The sequence below is a fragment of the Leucopleurus acutus genome (genome assembly GCF_964270905.1).
Source record: "Leucopleurus acutus genome assembly, chromosome: 5".
Classification (NCBI taxonomy): Eukaryota; Metazoa; Chordata; class Mammalia; order Artiodactyla; family Delphinidae; genus Leucopleurus; species Leucopleurus acutus.
Window position 1 is genome coordinate 108,392,569 of NC_139147.1, and position 20,748 is coordinate 108,413,316.

The following is a 20,748-nucleotide window of genomic DNA, read 5'->3' on the forward strand; positions in this document are numbered from 1 at the left end:
CTTAGTAGATGGTTGGTAATTATCTGGTTAAATTGAATTGAATTGGCTTTTTGACTATCATTAATGTACAAAATACTGGGATAGTTTCCCACCAAATAAACATTTATTTTGATTTATAGAAACATGAAAAATACTCATCAATAGTCTTCAGTTCTAGTCCCTATGAGATTGATGTGTTTCTCCTCATCCTCTGGTACCCACGCAGCAGTGCCCCCTCCTGGAGAAGGGCAGGTGGAAGGTCCTTCTCCCTGGCTGCAAGGCCTGGGGGTGGGGGGGTGAGGGCATAGTGTAGGCAGGGTCCACCGCCACCCATGAGGATGAGTTGCCACTTAAAAACGGGACATATTCCCTCAGGATGGAGAGGGATCAAGTGGCAGCTTTCCAGACGAGGGAACTCTGCTTGTACGATTTTATCTCTACTACCCCCCTCCACAAGATGTAAGGTGGTTTATTAATTAACACAATTCTCAAAAACCTTTGGTGGCAGTTTTCTTGATCGTTTTTCTCCCTCTAATGAGAACACGCCTGCTTGAGACATAGGATGGCATATGATTATTTCACTGTGAAATCTCAAATTAGTGGGATGTCATTTAGAAGATCATTTTACTTAACTGACACTTGTTATTTCTAATCTTTTAAAAGCAGAGGGAGTATAAAGAGATCTTTGAACTGTTATTGTGTCTTCTGTTGAAACTCCTTCATGTACCAAGGAATATATGCTTTGAAAACCTCTGTTTGAGGCCCTTGGCATACACCTACCAGGGCATAGAAAATGATCGGTGAAACATAAAAAGAAAAAGAAAACTACCCTGACACACACACACACACATACCTATCTTGGTTACTGAATTACCTTGGTGGTGGTTTACAGGGTAACTGCTAACTAAGCATAAGGAAACATGCATATCATTTAAATGATCCCCTTGCCTGTATGAAGACATATTTAGATATTCAGAAGTAATAATGTTTGTGCAGGTAGGCTACCTCCCTGGCCCTTTAACATCTCACATCACCATAGTGCAATTATCAAAACCGGGAAATGAACACTAGTACAGTACTAGTTAACTAAACTACAGACTTTGTTTTGAATTTCATTGTCCTTTTTTTCTGTTCCAGGATCCTAGGCAGGACCCAACATTGCATTTCATGTTCACGTCTCCTTAGTGTCCTCTGATCTGTGACAGTCCTCAGTCTTTCCTTGTCTGACACTTTTGAAGAGCACTGATCAAGTACTTGATAGAATGTCCCTCAATTAGGGTTTGGATCATTTTAGGTTTATAGATTTGGTGACTTCTTTTTCTATACTGTATTTTGACTTGTTTATGTTTTGGATATATTTTTTATAACTATCAAGAAGGCAATATAAAAATGCAACTATAATATTTATTATGCCACAGTTAACTTTTCTTCATTCTTTTATTAAACAAGTATTTATTTGAGTCTACCATGTGCCAGGCCTTGTACTTAAATTATCAGGATACAACAGCGAGAAAATTATTTCTCCCCTCATGGAGCAGATTTAAGAGGAAAGACAAAATAATAAGAAATAATAAGAAAAATAAGTTAAATACATAGTGTTTATTTATGAATGTTAATTTCATCAATAAATAAAATATAAAATGCAGTTGATTGATGAGTGTTAAAGAAAGTCATGTTTATAAGTTGGGCTACAGTAGGGAAAATGCCAGGGGATGGGGCTGAGATTTTAGATGGGGTGGCCAGATAAGGTTCACAATGAAAGTGGCTTTTGAGAAAAGACCCAAAGAAAGTAAAGGAGCTTGCCATGCAGTTACCTTGGGGAAGAACGTTTCAACGGGGAAAATGGGGAAAACAATGTGGAGGGGGCTTACTTGGCATGTTCAAGGTCAATGAGGAAGCCAGTGTGGCCAGAGAAGAGAAGATGAGGTCTGAGGGGTAATGGGGAACAGATTGTATGGGGTGATATCAATCATAAGAAGGACCTTGGAGAGGAGTTTTAAATAGAGAAGTGACACAGTCTGACACTCTTTGAAAAGGAACCTCTGCTGTGGTGTTGACGGCACACCTCTGAGGCTGAGGCTGCAGCACCAGCACCAGTGAGGAGGCTGTCGCGGTAAATCCAGGTGAGACATGACAGTGGTTTGGTCTGAGGTGGTGGTAGTGAGCATGGTCAGAAGTGCTTGAGTTTCTGATAGATTTTGAAGGAGAGGCAATAAGATTTGCTGATTAAAAGGATGTAGGGTGTGAGAGAAGGTGAGACTTCAAGTACAACATCAAGGTCAGAACCAGGGGAGAATAGAGAGCCAATTCAACACACTTCACTCTGGATTTAACCATTTTTAAGTTTGGTAAATAGAGCACACATTGACTCCAGGTTAATGTAGTCAAGGCTGACCAAATGATCGAGAGGTATTTAATCTACTGGTGTTTAGAGTTATTCATCTGTTACGTCACTGAAGAATTTAAGGTTGGAGATTCAAACCCCAGATCTCAGTGAACTTAGACTACACACTGCACAAAATTAATGTGTTCACCATCTCATTTTAATAGAATTATTCCCAGAGAGAGGTAGAACTGGGGGTGGGAGCATCCCCCCAAATTTCATGGAAAGCAGGAAACAGAGTGTAGAGCATCCCCCCAATTTCCATGGGAAGCAGGAAACAGAGTGTAGCCCAAATCAGTGTTGACTTGGAGGACGAAGTGCTAAGCTGTTGGCCACTACCTGACACCAGGGCCAGGGCATTCCTTGCATGTTCCAAGTGCACTGTGTGCACTTCCCCTCTTAGCTCTGGGCTGAGTCTTCTGAGAATGGAACCCTTCCCCATGACCTTACATCCAAATCCTACTTATTCCTCGGGACCCGGAACTTCAGCCTCAGAGTCCAGTGCTGCTGGACCAGTTCCTTAACACTTCCTCTCCTGTAGGTCTCTGTTCCATTAACTCTATGACCCTAGGGAAGTCTCAACTTCTTGATTTCAAGTTTCCTCACACACAAAATTAGGGACCTTAAGCTTCCTTCATCTCTATGATTTTGTGATTCTGTGGCTGGGCTTTGAAGGGTGAAGAACTCATACCATTCTACCACTTTGAACAAAGCATTATTACCACACCAACCATATCACAGTGTAACTACATAATTTTTTTTTCACATATGACTTGTTCACCGGACTGCATCTCCTGAGGGGAGGGACCAGGTTTAATCTAAATCTTTAATTCTAGTCACTGAAGTGAAGCCTGGCACATAGTAGGTGTTTAATAATCATTCGCTGAATCAGTAAATAAACACTGTAAAAATCTGGGTGTCCAGGGACTTCCCCCTGGTAGTCCAGTGGTAAACAATCCGCCTTCCAATGCAAGGGATGTGGGTTCGATCCCTGGTCGGGGAACTGAGATCCCACATGCCACAGGGCAACCAAGCCTGTGCTCCACAACTATTGATCTCATGCACCTCAACAAGAGAGCCCGCGTGCTGCAAACTACAGAGCCCATGCGCCCTGGAGCCCACGCGCCACAACTAGAGAGAAGCCTGTGAGCTGCGACAAAAGATCCCACGTGCCTCAACGAAGATCCTGTGTGCCGCAACTAAGACCCGATGCAGCCAAAAAAGTAAGGAAAATAAACAAAACAAAAAAACTCGGGCGTCCAGCCCTGTAAGAAATGTCTCTAGCATGAGAACATGTTGGTTGTTTCCCTGATTCACTACATTGGATCAGAGGTTTTCAAGCCTGGCTGCACATTTGAATATAGTGGGGAGCTTTCAATGAACTGGTCCCTCATCAGACCAGTTAAATCAGAATCTCTGGGAACAGGACCCCCAGCATCAGAATTCTTAAAAGATCTTCAGATAATCCTAATTGCAGCCAGGGTTGAGGACCATAGTTCTATTTTTTTTAATTTTATTGAAGTATAGTTGATTTACAATGTTGTGTTACTTTCTGCTGTACAGCAAAGTGACTCCGTTATACACATACATATTTTTTCATACTCTTTTCCATTATGGTTTATCTCAGGATATTGAATATAGTTCCCTGTGCTATGTAGTAGGATCTTGTTTATTCATCCTATATATAGTAGCTTGCATCTGCTAATCCCAAACTCCTAATCCTTCCCTCCCACAACCCCCTTCCTTGGCAACCACAAGTCTGCTCTCTATGTCTGTGAGTCTGTTTCTGTTTTGTAGATATGTTCATTTCTGTTGTATTTTAGATTCCACATATAAGTGATATCGCATGGTATTTGTCTTTCTCTTTCTGATTTATTTTGCTTAGTATGATAATCTCTAGGTGCTTCCATGTTGCTGCAAATGGCATTATGTCGTTCTTTTAAATGGTTGAGTAATAGTCCATTGTGTGTGTATATATATATATATATATATATATGTATATGTATCTATATCTATATCTATCTATCTATATCACATCTTCTTTATCCATTCATCTGTTGATGGACATTTAGGTTTTTTCCATGTCTTGGCTATTGTCAACAGTGCTGCTATGAACATAGGAGTGCATGCATCTTTTTTAATTATAGTTTTGTCTGGGTATATGCCCAGGAGTGGGATTGCTAGATCATATGGCAACTCTATTTTTAGTTTTTTGAGGAAACTCCATACTATTTTCCATAGTGGCTGCACCAATTTACATTCCCACCAACAGTGTAAGAGGGTTCCCTTTTCTCCACACCCTCTCCAGCATTTATTATTTGTAGACTTTTTAATGATGGCCATTCTGACTGGTGGGAGGTGGTACCTTGTTGTAGTTTTGATTCACATTTCTCTAATAATTATCGATGATGAGCATCTTTTCATGTGCCTATTGTCCATCTGTATGTCTTCTTTGGAGAAATGTCTACTTAGTTCTTCTGCCCATTTTTCGATTGGGTTGTTTGTTTTGTTGTTGTTTTTATTGCATTGTAGGAGCTGTTTGTATATTTTGGAAATTAAGCCCTTGTTGGTCACTTCATCTGCAAATATTTCTCCCAGTCCATAGAATGTCTTTCCATTTTGTTTATGGTTTCCTTTGTTGTGCAAAGGCTTATAAGTTTGATTAGGTCCCATTTGTTTATTTTTGCTTTTATTTCTATTGCCCTGGGAGACTGACCTAAAAACACTGGTACGATTTATGTCAGAAAATGTTTTGCCTATGTTCTCTTCCAGGAGTTTTATGGTGTATTGTCTTATATTTAAGTCTTTAAGCCATTTTGAATTTATTTTTGTATATGGTGTGAGGGTGTGTTCTAGCTTCATTGATTTACATGTGGCTGTCCAACTTTCCCAACATCACTTGCTGAAGAGACTCTCTTTTCCCCATTGTATGCTCTTTCCTCTTTTGTCGAAGACTAACTGGAGGACCACAGTTCTAGATTCTTCACATACTGATATTTTAGTACCTCTTCCTTTTCTTTACACTCTGACTTGCGTTTCTAATTCTTATACTCAGCTGTTACTTCACCATTTCCATTTTCAGAGGTTAAGTTACTTGCCCAGAGTCCAAGTAACTAGTAATTGGTGGAGTTGGAGCCAGGATTTAACCAATGTCACACTCTTAATCACAGTATGGTATGGAAAGATTGCTGTTCTTTCAGTAAGATAGGTGAGTTGCAGTTACCTTAATGTTCATATTGATGCAGGATCAAAACGAAACAAACAGAAAGCAGATACCTAGAAATCTGGCCTGAGAGAAAGTCTCAGAAAATGGTATTGAGATGTACAGACAGGTGACAGAGGTGAAGAAATTGGCTTATTGCCCTTGGTGCCCTCCTGAAGGGTATGGAATGGAGTTGTCCTCCTGCTGGGAATGCAGCAGAGTGAGTGGCTAAGTAGCAAAACAACATTCTGAGCAACCCCATTGTGGCCACTGTAGATGAACTGGATGTAGACCTATGTCTGGGCATGTGGGACATAGCTCAAGGCTCTATCTTTTTCAAATGGTACAGACAAAGCATTCTTTCTTATATCTGGTTTGTATTTGTTTTCCACCGAGCCTGGCGCTTATTTTTGGATCCAAGCTGCAGTCTGGTCTCTCGTTTTTTGGCTACTAGTGTATTGCTAATGAGCATCTGGCCTGAGATAACAGGAGTGATAACAGCCTAGCCTTTACTGTTTCACTTTGGTTACCTTTTCTTGCAAGAGCCAATAATACTATTTAAACTCTGGGCAGGGAGGGGGGCAATGAAGGGCTGCTTTCACACCTGCACTTTATAAAAGAGCTTGAAATAGCAATGCAACTAGGCAAGGAAGTGGTAAAGGCCATGCAGAATAAAAGTGGGCTCTCAGGCAAGGGAAGTGCAAGTAGTATACTCATTCACAGGCAACTCTGCAAGACCCGAAGAATTCCATGTATATAAAGATGAGGAAGTGAAGTGGTAGAGAAATGACTTTCCACAGGTGGTTAGTGGTGGGATCTCCATGGCCGTGGTCTCCTCCAGCCTCATGCTGTTTTCTGGTAATGATGCCTCCCCATCTCCTCCACATATTCTGCTCCAGCCCAAATGGTATAGCCTAGCATTTGCTCTGAATGCTTGTAACAATATCTTGCTTTCATGAATCTTCCCACTTTCTTCCCTCTGCCAAATGCCTCCTGACTGAACCTTCCTTATGATAAGCTTTACATCTGTTTCTGCCCACAAACTTCCTTGTCTATGGATGAAGAACAGGCCACTCCTCTGAGCCACCTCCCTGCTCCCAGATTCTCCCATTTCCACCTGAGGACAGGTTTTATCTTGTCTTCCCATGAGACCTCATGCACAGAGCCATCCTGGGCTTTAAGCTCTCAAACCCTTAAGAGCCAGGACTGAGAGTGGAGTCATAATGAGATGTACCTGTCATTGAAGGAATTCTTGGGTGTATTCTTGGGTGTATGAAGGAGCAGAGTGTACCGGTGGGCAAGGCAGTGGCAGAGGGGAGCCTGGTCTTAGATTAGGCAAGGCCAACGTAGAGCTGGCTGGCTGGGTCTTCCAGAAAAGCCTGTGGACCTTCTTCTAATACTTGTCTGAAGGCTGGCGGTTTTGAGGGTTAAGCGTCTAGGACTGACATTACATCCTTCGTGATCCTTACAGAGAATGTACAAATATTTGATATTTTCCTTCTTTCTTTGACTTAAAGTTTTATGTACTTTTAATTCCGAGGGATACTGCTAGCTCCATTTTGTCTTAAGATTTGTTTCAGGGCAAATCTACCTGGAGCCACTTTGTTCTGTTTCTCCATTAATCTGATCAGTAAAGTTTAAAGACAAGGCAGTGTAGTAACAGAAGTAGGATGAAGGATTGGGGGAGAAGTTTAGAAGAGGCAGTTTTGTTCTATAAAGCAGAATGCCAGGGTTGACAGTCCCCTGAGGAGCTGCTGCGCACATAGCATAGGAATGAAATTTCACTGCCTTAAATCTTCCCCCAGAAAGCAATGACCCACTGCCCAAATTTAGATGTTAGAATTAATGATACACAGTAACGTAAATCCATGGCTAGAGCTTCTTACATTTCCTCATGTAGGTGTGACTCCTGAATTGGTTGATTTAGCACCTTTAGCCTGTTATGAAAAGTTTAAATAAAATAAAGCCAAAAAATTCTTTGATGAGTTTTTCTTCCTAGGGCATTTTAATTTTCTGCCCACACTATTGGAATGAATATTACTACTTTTATAATAAGAAGCAAAAGTTTAAAAAAAAAATCCGTATTCCTTTACTGGGAAATCCATTGATAAACAAGGATTCTAACAAATTACAACTCTTCCTATTTCCTGAACATGAAAAAGAGGCAGAGGCACTGTTTACATTTTGTTAATACTTTGTCCTAAGTTTCTTGGTCAAATTTCTCATGTTTTATCGTACTAATATTTACATGTTGAAAATTATTTCTTACAACAAAGTTTCCAGGGCACTTATGACCAGCATGCATCATTAAGGTGCCTTATTCATTTTGTTCTTTGGAAGCACTCCTATAAGGAATGAACAGAATAGTGGTGCTGGGAAAACTGGACAGCTGGACATGTAAAAGAACAAAATCAGAACATTTTCTCAGGCCACATAAAAAAATAGATTCAAAATGGATTAAAGACCTAAATGTAAGACCAGAAACCATAAAACTCCTAGAAGAAAGCATAGGCAGAACACTTTTTGACATAAGTCTCAGCAATGTTTTCTTGGATCTGTCTCCTCAGGCAAAGGAAACAAAAGGAAAAATAAACAACGGAACCTAATTAAACTTAAAAGCTTTTGCACAGCAAAGGAAACCATCAACAAAACGAAAAAACCTACAGAATGGGAAAAAATATTTGCAAATGATATGACCGATAAGGGGTTAATATCCAAAATATATAAACAGTTCATACAACTCACTATAAAAAAAACCCTGAAAAACAAATAACCTGACTACAAAATGGGCAGGAGACCTGAATATTTTCCCAAAGAAGATATACAGATAGCCAATAGGCACATGAAAAGATGCTGAGCATTACTAATCATCAGGGAAATGCAAATCAAAACCACAATGAGATACCACTTCACACTTCACACCTGTCGGAATGACTATTGCCAAAGGACAATAAATAAAAAATGTTGGCAAGGATGTGGAGAAAAGAGAACCCTAGCACACTGTTGGTGAAAATGTAAATTGGTACATCCACTGTGGAAAACAGCATGTAGGCTCCTCAAAAAACTGGAAATAGAACTACTATATGAACCAGCAATTCCACTCCTGGGTATATATCCAAAGAAAATGAAAACAGTAATTCAGAAAAATATATGCACCCCAATGTTCACAGCAGCATTATTTACAAGAGCCAAGATATGGAAGCAACCTAAGTGTCCATCAACAGATGAATGGATAAAGAAGATGTGGTGTATGTGTGTGTGTACACACACACATACACACACAAATGGAGTACTACTCAGCCATAAAAAAGAATGAAATTTTGCCATCTGCAGTAACACGGATAGACTTGGAGGGCATTATGTTGAATGAAATAAGTAGGACAGAGAAAGACAAATACTGTATTTTATCACTTATATGTGGAATCTAAAAAATAAAACAAACAAATGAATAGAACAGAAACAGACTCACAGATATAGAGAACCAACTAGTGGTTACCAGTGGAGAGGGGAGAAAAAGGAGGGGCAAGAGAGGGGTAGGGGATTAAGAGGTACAAACCATTATGTATGTAATAAATAAGCTACACAGATATATTGTACAGCACAGGGACTATGGCCAATATTTTATAATGACTTTAAATGGGGTATAATCTATAAAAATATTGAATCCCTATGTTGTACACCCAAAACTAATATAATATTGTAAGTCAACTATACTTCAATTAAAAAAAAGAAATGTACAGAATATTTAACATAAGTGAAATAACACTGTTGGAATAAAATTAGACACTATGGGATACTAGGACTAAATGGTAACTTCTGTTTTTTTAAACAAATTCAGATATTTTTAATATCTTATTCTAAAATGGAATCTATCATTAAGGTTGAAAGTATATATATACATATATATTTTTTTCTTTTTCTGTGAACTCCTAACATGGGACCTGAAACACAGTATGTGCTCAAATACATATTTTTTTTTTTTTTTTTTTTTTTTTTTTTTTTTTGTGGTACGCGGGCCCCTCACCGTCGTGGCCTCTCCCGCTGCGGAGCACAGGCTCCGGACGCGCAGGCTCAGAGGCCATGGCTCACGGGCCCAGCCGCTCCGCGGCACGTGGGATCTTCCCGGACCGGGGCACGAACCCGTGTCTCCTGCATCGGCAGGCGGACTCTCAACCACTGCGCCACCAGGGAAGCCCTCAAATACATATTTTTATTTTTGGCTTTATCTCTTGTCTTTCCATAGTAAGTTACTATGAATAAGAACTCTGTGGAAAAACACTACTGTCAAGAAGTTTGAAAGTCAAGGTGACCTCCTTTACACTTACTTTTATCTTTAAAAAGTTCACGGCAAATCTTTATCTTTGTGCAGGGATATATTTGTTTGATAGTTCAGTGAGTTATTCTCCCCCAAACAGTAATAATTTTGAATAACTCTGGTGTAGCTGTACATAAAAAACAGTTTGTGCTCATAGGACTATCAAGATATACTGGGAAATAAATTTTAATTCCATGGCGAGGCAAAGAAACTTACTTAGTGAAAACAAGATAGGGATAATATATTGTGAAAAAGAATGAAAAAGTTTTTTAACAGTCCTTTCAAATTCTCCCTCTTGTGCAGTGAGTTTCATGATGTTTATTGTACTAAATATCACTAATGAAAACTCAAAGTTGGAATACAAAGTGCTTCACATACTTTTTGACTAAGAAGTTTTTGAAATGTAGAGAAATTAAAACTGAGGAAATATATAAGGGATAATTTAGCAAAAACCTAAAGATTTTAAAAGGTTCCCAACCCTATTACACTGGAATTAACCCAATTCCCATGTTTCCCTGTGGATTTATATATTTACATACAAAGATTAGCTTATTTTATCTGTAGCTGTTAATGATTTCAGCTTTTTCTTTTTAATCTATAATGTCGTTTTCCTAATGGAAAATTAGGAAAACGACATTATAGATTAAAATTAGGAGGTGTTTTAGCATTTTCCATAGAACTTTGCATGAAATTTTTTATGCACTCTTTCTCTATTTCTAACTAAGCTACAAAGGTCTTCCTCTTTCAGTAAATGTATGTAGAAATTTATCATGTTGAAGAAAACAGAGCAATACTAAATCATAAAACCATGTTGGTATATCTTTAGTTTTAGGAGATCCCGTTTAATTCAAATTCTACATAGAGTCACTCACCTTTGAAATGATATTTTATATTATACTGAAAGCTTAATTGTGGTATGGAAGAAGCCCAGAACAGCTCCTGGCAGCCTCATCTGGACACTGGTGCCCCCAGGCTTTGGCATTGAGGCAATGGCAGTATTATAAACACATAGTCCGATTTTACAGGTTGGAATGAAATTTCCTAACGTGCTATATAGAAAGTTAAATGTAGATAACCAGAAGCATCAAAAATATAAAAAATATACTGCTATGTCAACAATACTTTGGATTGTTCTCAAACACAGAGGACAGCCCTTCTTGAGACATTTTCAAAACTACTAACATCTTGGGATAATCTCTGTATCCCCAGAGACTACATAAAACCTGGTACATAGGAGGGGCTTATTAAGTGTTTGAATGAATGAATTCAAGAACAGCAGAGAAGAAGTGATCCTCAGAGAAGTAGTGCTCAATAAACTCTTTAATTGCCTGCTGATTTTCTTTTCATTAATTCATTGCTTGGAAATGAGTAAATATGAATAAATCCATCTGTGGCCTTTATATGAGTTTGTGACCTGGGTACCCATCAGCCACCACACTGATATACACAGTGAGAGAACATTCTGAAGGGTGGCTGGCAGCTTGGCCTGGATCTAGGGAGTCATTATGGTAGAAATAACACTTGCCTTTGCCATCTTAAAGCAGTGATGGCATCTATTTCTTCTTCTGCTAGCACCAGGGGCCCTGATTTGGGGAAGCAAGGGAGGGTGTGCCCAGAAGGAACTGCTGGGGCAGCAAAGAAAACCTCGTGGTGACTCTCCATCTTTGATCATTTTGTGGTTAGTCAAGAACCTTAAGGATCACTCACTATGAAGAAATCAGAACCTGCTGTTAACTAGGAAAGAAAAAGAGTACCTAATGGCAGTGAAGAGTGTGCTACCAAAAAGTTGGGTGTGTACAACCCCTCATGATTCCTGAAGGCTGGGTGGAGAGCTCAGCCTACCCTCCCCAAGGACAGGGGATCTCTCTGTCTTGTTCATCACTGCCTCTCCAACACCTAGCATAGATTTGAGTTTTGCAGATCAACTATCTCACATGTCCTATGCAATACATTCTAAAATCATCTCTTATTTTTCAAAAAATCATGAAGGGTAGGTATTTTCATTTTCTTTCAGATACACCTGAGGTTCATTATGTCTGTGGCTAAATAGGTTCACCTTTGAGACCTGGTTCATCTCTAAAATAGACACTGATACCTACTCCAGTATTGCTGTGAGAACTAAACGAGACAACGATGAACACTTTTTGGAGAACTTACGTTGTGCCAGGTGCTGTGCTACACACTTTATAGACATGATCTCATTTGGAACTCATGACCACTCTGATTTGAGTTTATTTGCTGGGGGGGGAGGGGGTGGTTGAGCCGGGATGTGAGCCCAGGCAGAGTGACTCCACAGTCCACACCCTTAACAATTTCAGTAGTATATGCCAAATGTCTCGTACAGTACCGAGCATACAACAGGTGCTCACTAAATGTTACTTTCCTTCTTATCTTCCCGAGAGATACTATTTGAAGCAGCAGAAGTTCCATAGGAAGATAAATGACTTTTCCTGAGATGGCAGTGCAAGCCAAAGTCAACACTGGAATGCACCAATTCTAACAGTCTACTCATCTCAACAAAGCTCAGGAAGATTTATTATTTATTACAGATCATTCTGAAGTGACACACGGAGAGTGATGAATAGACTAAAACGTCAAAAATGCTGCTAAATTCTGAGTTTCAATTGGACTAAAGCTAGATGAAAGACAAACACCCCACCTGGTACTTGTTTCTTCATTGGGCACCAGAAGTGGCATCCGTCTTGTTCTCTGGTTGTGCCTCCTGCATGCCGCCTGGGAATCCAAATCTCTTAAGTGCTCAAAGCCTCCATGGTGGACCCAGCCATCTGATGAGCAAGTAACTCAGGTGGCGAGCCGGCCAGCTATCCTCAACTCTGGCCCAGTTAGTAGGACCACTTGGGAGCTGGTGCCCTGCCCCACCCCAGATATTCTAGTCTGGTTGATCTGAGGAAGTGCCCAGGCACAGGTATTTTTTAAAAGCTCCCATGCAACTGTACTGGTAGCCAGAGTTGAAAACTGGTCTAGGCAGCAGTCAGGATGTCATTGAATGAACTTAATCCCTCTGCAAGCTCCCAGTTTGATGGGAAGCCCCAGAGTGGTAGGGAGAGAGACATTACGTACTGGGCCCAGAGGCTGAAGAACAGTTCAACAAAGAAGGTGGAAGTTGCCTTTTTAGAGTCTTTAGCCCTGAACACATAAAGGGTTACAGACTATTCTTTCAAGATGCTCTCTTTGGCACTTTGCCCTTCATTTTATTAGTACTATTAATCTTCTGCAAAAATCCCAGGGGCAGTAAATGACTGCAGCAAAAATAGCTTAGTGGAAATAAAAAAGTGTGGAATAAAAAAGAGCATCAGCAGTCTTGTTTTCTGGGACAAGACTACAAGGACCACCAATCCTAACAGAATAGGGTACAAGTTAGACACATCAGTTTGATGGGGTCAGGGTGGAATTTCTCCCACTGGTGCCATATAGAATGATTACTTCATTATGGAAAGTTGAAAGCTTCGCTGAAGCCTAGTCAGAGATGGGCTATGAGATCATTATACTGTTCCTACATGTTTTATTACCTCTAAGACAACTCTTGATTTTTCACTAACAGGTTTTCATGTCTATGGCACCCGTATTCAAAAGAAATACAAAGTTCACTCCAAAGACAAACGTAAATGCATGTTCAGTTTTCTGTGTCACTGTCCCCTCTCTTATCAGAGGTAGTTGAGAGTCCACTGTCTTTTCCTTATGTCTGTCTCCAGTGGCTCAACTGGAAGGGCAACACAGCAGCCACTAAAGTGTCCGAATAAAGTGCCCAGTCTTTTTAAAGTCACACTGGTACTGAAACTACAGACATTTAGCACACCCTGGAATTTGCGAACTCTCAAGTATAAAACTCAGTTTCAGAAAATGTAGGCAATGATTATCAGAAGAAACCATAGTAAAGGTTGATGGGGTGGAAACAGAAGACCACAACAGTGCCATGAAAAATAGAACTGAACTTGCACACAAGAGAACTTGGGTGGAGGTGTGCCTCATTTGTATTCCAAATATATGCATTAATGACCAGGTCATAAGCCCTCGCATACTACAAGCTGTCACTCTTGCAGATTTTGTGTAGGTACATCCCCACACACGTTGTCCTCAAACTCTTTACCTTCCTCCAGTCTATCTATTCTGACTTCAATTCCTTCCTTAACCAGGGAGCTTAGGCTAGCTGGATGACGTGGTTCACCATTTAGAAGATTCTCTTGCCCTATTCTCAGCTCCATTACTTCACTGTTCCTTCATTTCACCTGCCTGGCAAAAGTTCACACCTGGATGAGTCTGACTGTCCAGCTGCTCATCACCTATAACCAAGATGCTGAGCTGTGTTGGAGAAAATCACGGACTGCAGAGAAACATGCATCGTAAATTCTTGATCTACAGTAACTACATAGAGAGCCCACCAGTCCCCTGCTTTTTAATCATTCCCCCCACCCCGTTTGGATTTCAAACCTGCCCTACTTTTCTCAACCTCAGTCCTACCTCCTCCTTCTTTAATGTCACCAGATAAACCTGCCTCCTGCTTCACAGAGAACATAAAAGAAATAAAATGTAAACCCCTCTACTTCCTGCTACCAAAGCTATCAAACTATCAGACGTGACTGCCCATTTCCATGTGGGCTTCCAGCTGCCTCTGGTATGAGAACAGCCCACCTCCCTCACCCTCAGGTGGGCGTGTACTCAACACTGGCTTCCGAGGTAAGGGAGCACAGAATAAGACAACACCCATCCTTTCCTCCTTTATTCCTGTCCCTGTGGAAGAATGTCCCCTTTCTTTCCAAGGCTGTTTCTCTGCTGATCCCATCTCCTTGCTCCTTCTCAGGGCCCTCACTCCATTGATTATCATCTCTCATTACTGCATGTTCTCTTTGCTTGAATTCTACTTTTTTTTTTTAATTGGAGTATAGTTGCTTCACAATGTTGTGTTAGTTTCTGCTGTACAGCAAAGTGAATCAGCTATACATATACATATAACCCCTCTTCCTTGGAGTTTCTTCCGATTTAGGTCATCACAGAGCACTGAGTAGAGTTCCCTGTGCTATACAGTCTGTTCTCATTAGCTATCTATTTTATACATAGTAGTGTATATATATAAATCCCAATCTTCCAATCCATCCCACCCCCACTTTGTTTATTTCATTTACACCCACATTTCACTTACTTTTGGTTCATATTTGTTTGATTTTTATTTGCGTGTTTAAAAATTTTCCATTTATCTCCATCCTCTTCCTTAAAGAAGGTATCTAGGAACTTTTTTTTTTAACCCAATCTCTGAAACTTTGTAATTTACTACACTGACACCTATGTTAGTTCTTTACTTCAGATATTTTATGCTTTTAAAAACACTTCCTTTTGTATTTTACCAGTCTTTTGCTAATTTGGTCAAGCCTCATTTACCTCACAGTCCCCCTACATATTCTGCGCAGGATGTGTGTATACGCTCACAGTGTGATCAACTGGGCTGACAGTTAGTGGGCAATTAACTGACTGTTACATTTAATCTTCTGTAAAAGTGAGACTATTTGAGTCGTTTGCAGCCTGTCTCCTTGCCTCTATTCCCAGTCCTCTTGAATTTGCTGTCTGCAGTGTGACCACAACGCCCAGAGTGAGCTTCCTAAAATGCATCTGGCCAAGCAACACCTGGAGTGAAATATTTCAGCGACTCCTCATCACAAAACAGATACATTCCAAGCTTCGTGGCATGGCTTCCAACGTTATTCATAATCTTCCCAAAGTCATCTCTCATCATTTACTCTCCCACATAGTTCCTTCTCCAGGCCATGCTGGTTTAGACTCCCAGGCTTCTCTTCCTGAAATTTATTTATCAATTCATTTAGAAAATACTTATTGAGCCCCATAATTTTTCAGAGCCATGCCAGATGGTGGGGTCAAAATGGCAAATAATAATAACGGTGTCTTTTTCCTGGAGCTCCCAGTCCAGTGGGGAAGACAGAAAAATACCACATCCTGGTAAGAGGGGTTGTGATGAGAACTAACAGGAAGCCTCTGTCTAGACGTGGATGTCAGGAAAGTAACCATCAAACCTAGATCTGAGTGAAGGGTAAGTAGGAAATTTCTTTAAAAGGAATGCCTGTGGCTTTTTTTCCTTATCTACCTGACAGATTCCTACCCATCCTTCAAAACCCCACCGCCCCTATCAGCACCTTCCTCATTCCCCAGAAGAGGTGGTTGCTTCATCACCTGTGCCATTTCTGGGTCCTATACCTCTATCTCTCTGTCTCTCTACCTCTATTATTGTTAAACTGCTTTTTTCCTTGTTTTCTCTTTGACCTGGCTCTATCCTACCCTATTCATCCTTTCATACTCAGCTCAGATATTTCTTGCCCAGGAATCCTTCCATGATCTCCTCTTAGGCAGCCCTCATGTGTGTTCACATGCACCTCATATTTCTCTCAGAGCACTGGTCACACTGTGATTCATTCATTCATTCATTCATTCATTCTATAAATGAGTACATATAAGCAGCTTCTCTGATCTAGGCATGTGTTCTGAACTGATAATGAAGCAGGTAATAAGTCAGACTGATAAGCTATCACCAGCAAACATAAATGCAAGGCATCCTCTGGGGGCATACAGCCCAAGGATCTCATTTTGCCTGGGAATCAGGTCACTGCCCCCTCCCCGCCTACCTGCTTGTGGGCTGTGTGAGGGTGGCCACTGGTGCTCTGGTGTGTTTTTTCTCCTGTTTCCCCAGCATGCCATCTGGCACATCTTGTGAAATCTTTGGACACACAAATGAAGGAGAGGAGTGCTGATCCCGTGCTTTCCAGGGATGATGGAATCAGCCTCAGTTTCTACCCTCTAAGAGCTCAAACTGAGACATGGGTGGCATCAGAGGCAGCCCATCCACCAGCAGGACCAGGGCAGCCAACCAGCCCTCCCAGGAAGGTGCTGAAAGGAAGGGTGACTGGAATGGTGTGACAGGTAACAAAGCCAGACAGAGGGTCACTCCTAGAAATGAGTCTCAGGGCCAGTCTTGCCTTCTGTCTTCAGCCAGAAGCAGTTAAGTATCACCACTGAAAGCAGGTTGGCTGAGTTGGGCTACAGTTTCTGCTCAGAAAGGGCCAAAGGAAAGGGTGGCATAGAGCAGAGTGTGGAGAAACGGGAAGGAAGGTAGGGTAAGAGACTAAGAAGAAACATGACAAGTTCCCCCAGAAAACTTGTTTCTAGTAATTGCAAGCAGAGCGAAGCCAGGACCTTCATCTCCTGTTTCCTTCTCTTCAGCCTGAAGAAATCCCCGTGGTTAGATTGTCAGCGCTAATATAGCTACAGCTCATTACCTCATCACCCATTTTCTGTAATTGCATGTTGGGTAACCTCCTCCTCCTCTCATTTTAATTAGTAGTCAGATACAAAGTGAGCATTGATGGTATTTTCTGCTTTGCTCTCCTGGAGGTCCTCGTTTGCATATTCCAGGTGTTAGGATGAAGCTTTTATTTGCAAATGAGCCTCAGGTCTCACTGATCCTTCAACATGATTGGGAAGTATTAAAAAGGCAAAGCTACATGTTTATCCTGCTGAGGAAAATTCTGTCCATTAGGCAAACTGAGGAAGCAGAAGGTAAACATGAGCTGACTCAGCAAACTGTGAGCATACCTCATGCTACAGAAAGGGCTGGGAGAATTTTGATTTTCAACCTTGGCTACCAAAGACACAGAAAAGGCTCAGATAAGCTAAAATAAGTGGGAGAAGGGCTTTCAGGATCCAGGGATATCTTTTCTTCTTAACTCAGAGCAGAGAAACTCAGAGCACTTTAAGCAAGAGTGCTTTAAATTTCCTTTAGGAATCTGCATTCTGTGGTTGGGGTGGATTTAAACCCTTCCCCAGCTTCAGGGGTGGTTCTTGATTGCTGGCAGTTCTTCAGTGACTGATTCACAGATGGATATATAAGGCAGTCAGAGCTGATGGGATGTATGGCTTGGAGCATGTGCAGCCATCTTGTCACTCTGAGGGCAGCCTGAGAATGGACAAGCCTCCAGCTTGCAGAGCTCATAGTCTGATCCCTGGATCAAGCCATTTGGGTCCACTGTCCTTATGAGCCTAAAAATTTCTGTTTCTGCTTAAGCTGATGTTTTCGCTTTGCTTCGAACTGGGTTTTCTGTTCACCGACTCTAGAAGGCTCCTGGTTGGTTTAGTAGTGCTAAAAATAACTGGGATTTTATTCCTAACTTCATCCAGCTGAGGCCTCAAAGGCCTACATACAAACCTCCACACATTTCCCCTCAGTGTGCTAACCCACAGCAGCCTACCCCTAAGGCATCTATACTGCCCTCCAGGAATGGCTCCCCATGGCCCTGCCTCACTTAAGCAAAGCACACCAGAGGCCTGGCCCCAACCATACGAGAGGACAGCACCCCATCGGGTTCCCTCGTGTTTTAGCCTCACTATTGGAGTAGCTCAATTGCATGGTTGATTGAAATTGAAACTTCCATTTTGGTTTTTATATTGCAAAGGGTATAGGAGGGAGTTCCCTGGCAGTCCAGTAGTTAAGACTCTGCCCTTCCAATGCAGGGGGCACGGGTTCGATCCCTGGATTTAAAAAAAATAAGGGGGTATAGGAAAATAATCTTATAAATGTACTCTTCATAAATGTAGAGTGTGTACAGGGCACAGTCTGGGTAAACAATATGAATACACTTGCATATACACAGGCATGTTTTTTCTTTGAGTACAGGAGCTATGGCAGGACTTCATGAGGTCTTTAGGTCTTCAGGGATGCAAGGGAGGGAAAGTCATTCAGGGCATCCACACAGAAACAAAAGGTTTGCACTCAGCTGCCTTCTCACTTTGAAATCTCTTACGGGGACAGCTCACCTGGTCATGCACCAGGGTCACAGATTCTGGCCCCCATTCTGCCGGTGGAGCTTGGACGGATCTTTGTCTACCCTACTCTGGAGAGTGATGCCAGGAGTTGTTTAGGCTCTGACATTTTCTAGTTCTAAAGTAGAGTAAAGGCACTTTCACCCAGCTGCCACCCTGGAGTCTTAGTGAACTTGACTGTTGCCCATATCACGGCTGATAGAGCTGGAGGGGGCCTTACACGCCTGGTCCAGCTGTTCACTTCTCAAGGAGGAGAGAGGTGGAGAGGGCAGTGGCTGTGGGCCCATGGAGACTGGAGGCGGGGCATGGCGGGGAACAGGCGGCTGGTGGAGGGGCAGGAGATGCGGGCTTTGTCGTCTCTACCACTGGCCTTGAACGAGACATGTCCCCTCTTCTTGCCTCTGTTTTTCTCATCTGTAAAGGTGGGGATGACTGCAAAGACTAATTCTTCTCACAGCTGTGAGACCATGTTTACAAACTGTCATCACTTCCAACACATTGCCCATATCTGGGTCTGGGGAAAACCTTTTCTCCCCCACTATCTGATGGTTTTGCAACTACTTGTTTCACTTTTGGATCACAGATTAACAAATGAGGGCTACTCATCTTTTTATAACTGCACTGAGGGAGATTAGGTGTGTGTGTGTGTGTGTGTGTGTGTGTGTGTGTGTGTGTGTGTGTGTGTGTGTGTGTGTATGTACACTTGAGGTTGTGTAGACTCTTCTGCTTCCTCTTCTCCAGTTCTTCCCTGAACCCAACTCTGACAATGTGCGGGGCATCAGGCTGTCCGTTTGTCACCCAGTTGTGTCTCAGCTCCTGACACCCTCTATGAGGGAAGCAATGGCACATGGCCGGCAGCCACTGATAATTCAGAGGGCAACCAAGTTGTCAGCAATTCTGAAGATGGATTTTATCCATCAAAGTAGAAAATGAGGAAGAAATATTCTAAAACAATTTTATAAAAATATAAATGCCTCTTCATTTTTAATGTGTATGCACCATGGCATTTATTCAAGGTAGATGTTCCAGGAAAAGTGACAAGCCTATAATTCTCTTGTTATATGTTTAATATTCATGCACGATTTAAATTCTGTGGGTATCCTGGTCTTAAGATAGTTCACTCTGTGTTAAGCAAAAAAATTGGTAAACGTTCTGAGAGAAGAAATTGCCCTTTTAAAATTGTTTCTCGTGTCTCAGAGGCATTTTATAAATACTTAATGTTGTCGTTGTTATGTTATTATAATAATAGGAGAGATGGCTAGTTTACATTGGGTTTAGCAACAAGAATGAGAGTCATGAAGGGTGTCAAAAATAATATCATTCATGTTAAACATTTAATGTCATGTTTTCCCAGTGTCAAAATATTTAGTGCAGTGAGAGCATCTCTAAGGCAGAGGGGGATGAGCCAGGAGTACATTCTGCACATATGCAACACATTAAGAAGAAGCCCACACAGTTTAATCATAAGATTCACTGCTTTTGCTCTAAAAGGTTCCCTTGGCTAGGGCAGGGCACAAGGCAGACAGGCCCAGGTGGCAGGCGCTGAATGGAAGGGGAGGTGAGCTCAATCTGCCCGCCCCAGGAGCCTTCCCAGGACACTGGCTCCAGAGAACCCCGAGGACAACCCTGAGCTGGGCAGGTTTTCCTCTTGGTGACGCAGTTCAGGTGGAGATGCCTCAGCCAGCTCCAGGGCCTGGGCCTGGAGGCAGCAGCCAGGAGAGAAACACAGCCAGCACCTGGCTCACCAGATACCAGTCCACACATGTTGCTACCTCCTTCCACCTGGTGAGGACAACGGGTTCCAACCCTACCACTATGCCTCAGAATCATCGGGACGGTCTTTTTAGAACACCTGTGCCTTGGGAGACTCTTATTCAAAAGGTCTGGGTGGAGACTGGTTATCTGCTTTGCAAAAAGCACCACAGGTAATTCTGCTGTGCAGCCAGAGTTGGGAAGAAACACCTCTTGAGAGACTCAGTGTCTCCAAGGTGTTATATATTTTACTTTATGACTTCATTCCTTCAAGGATGA

At 41.7% G+C, this 20,748-nt stretch overlaps 1 protein-coding gene across 3 annotated transcripts in view; it reads right to left on the reverse strand.

Moving 5' to 3' along the window:
* Window positions 1–20,748, reverse strand: part of KCNAB1 (potassium voltage-gated channel subfamily A regulatory beta subunit 1) — a gene marked incomplete at its 5' end in the record, with an annotated part of 439,860 nt that overhangs the window by 82,329 nt on the left and 336,783 nt on the right. The gene's annotated exons all lie outside the window — the stretch shown is intronic.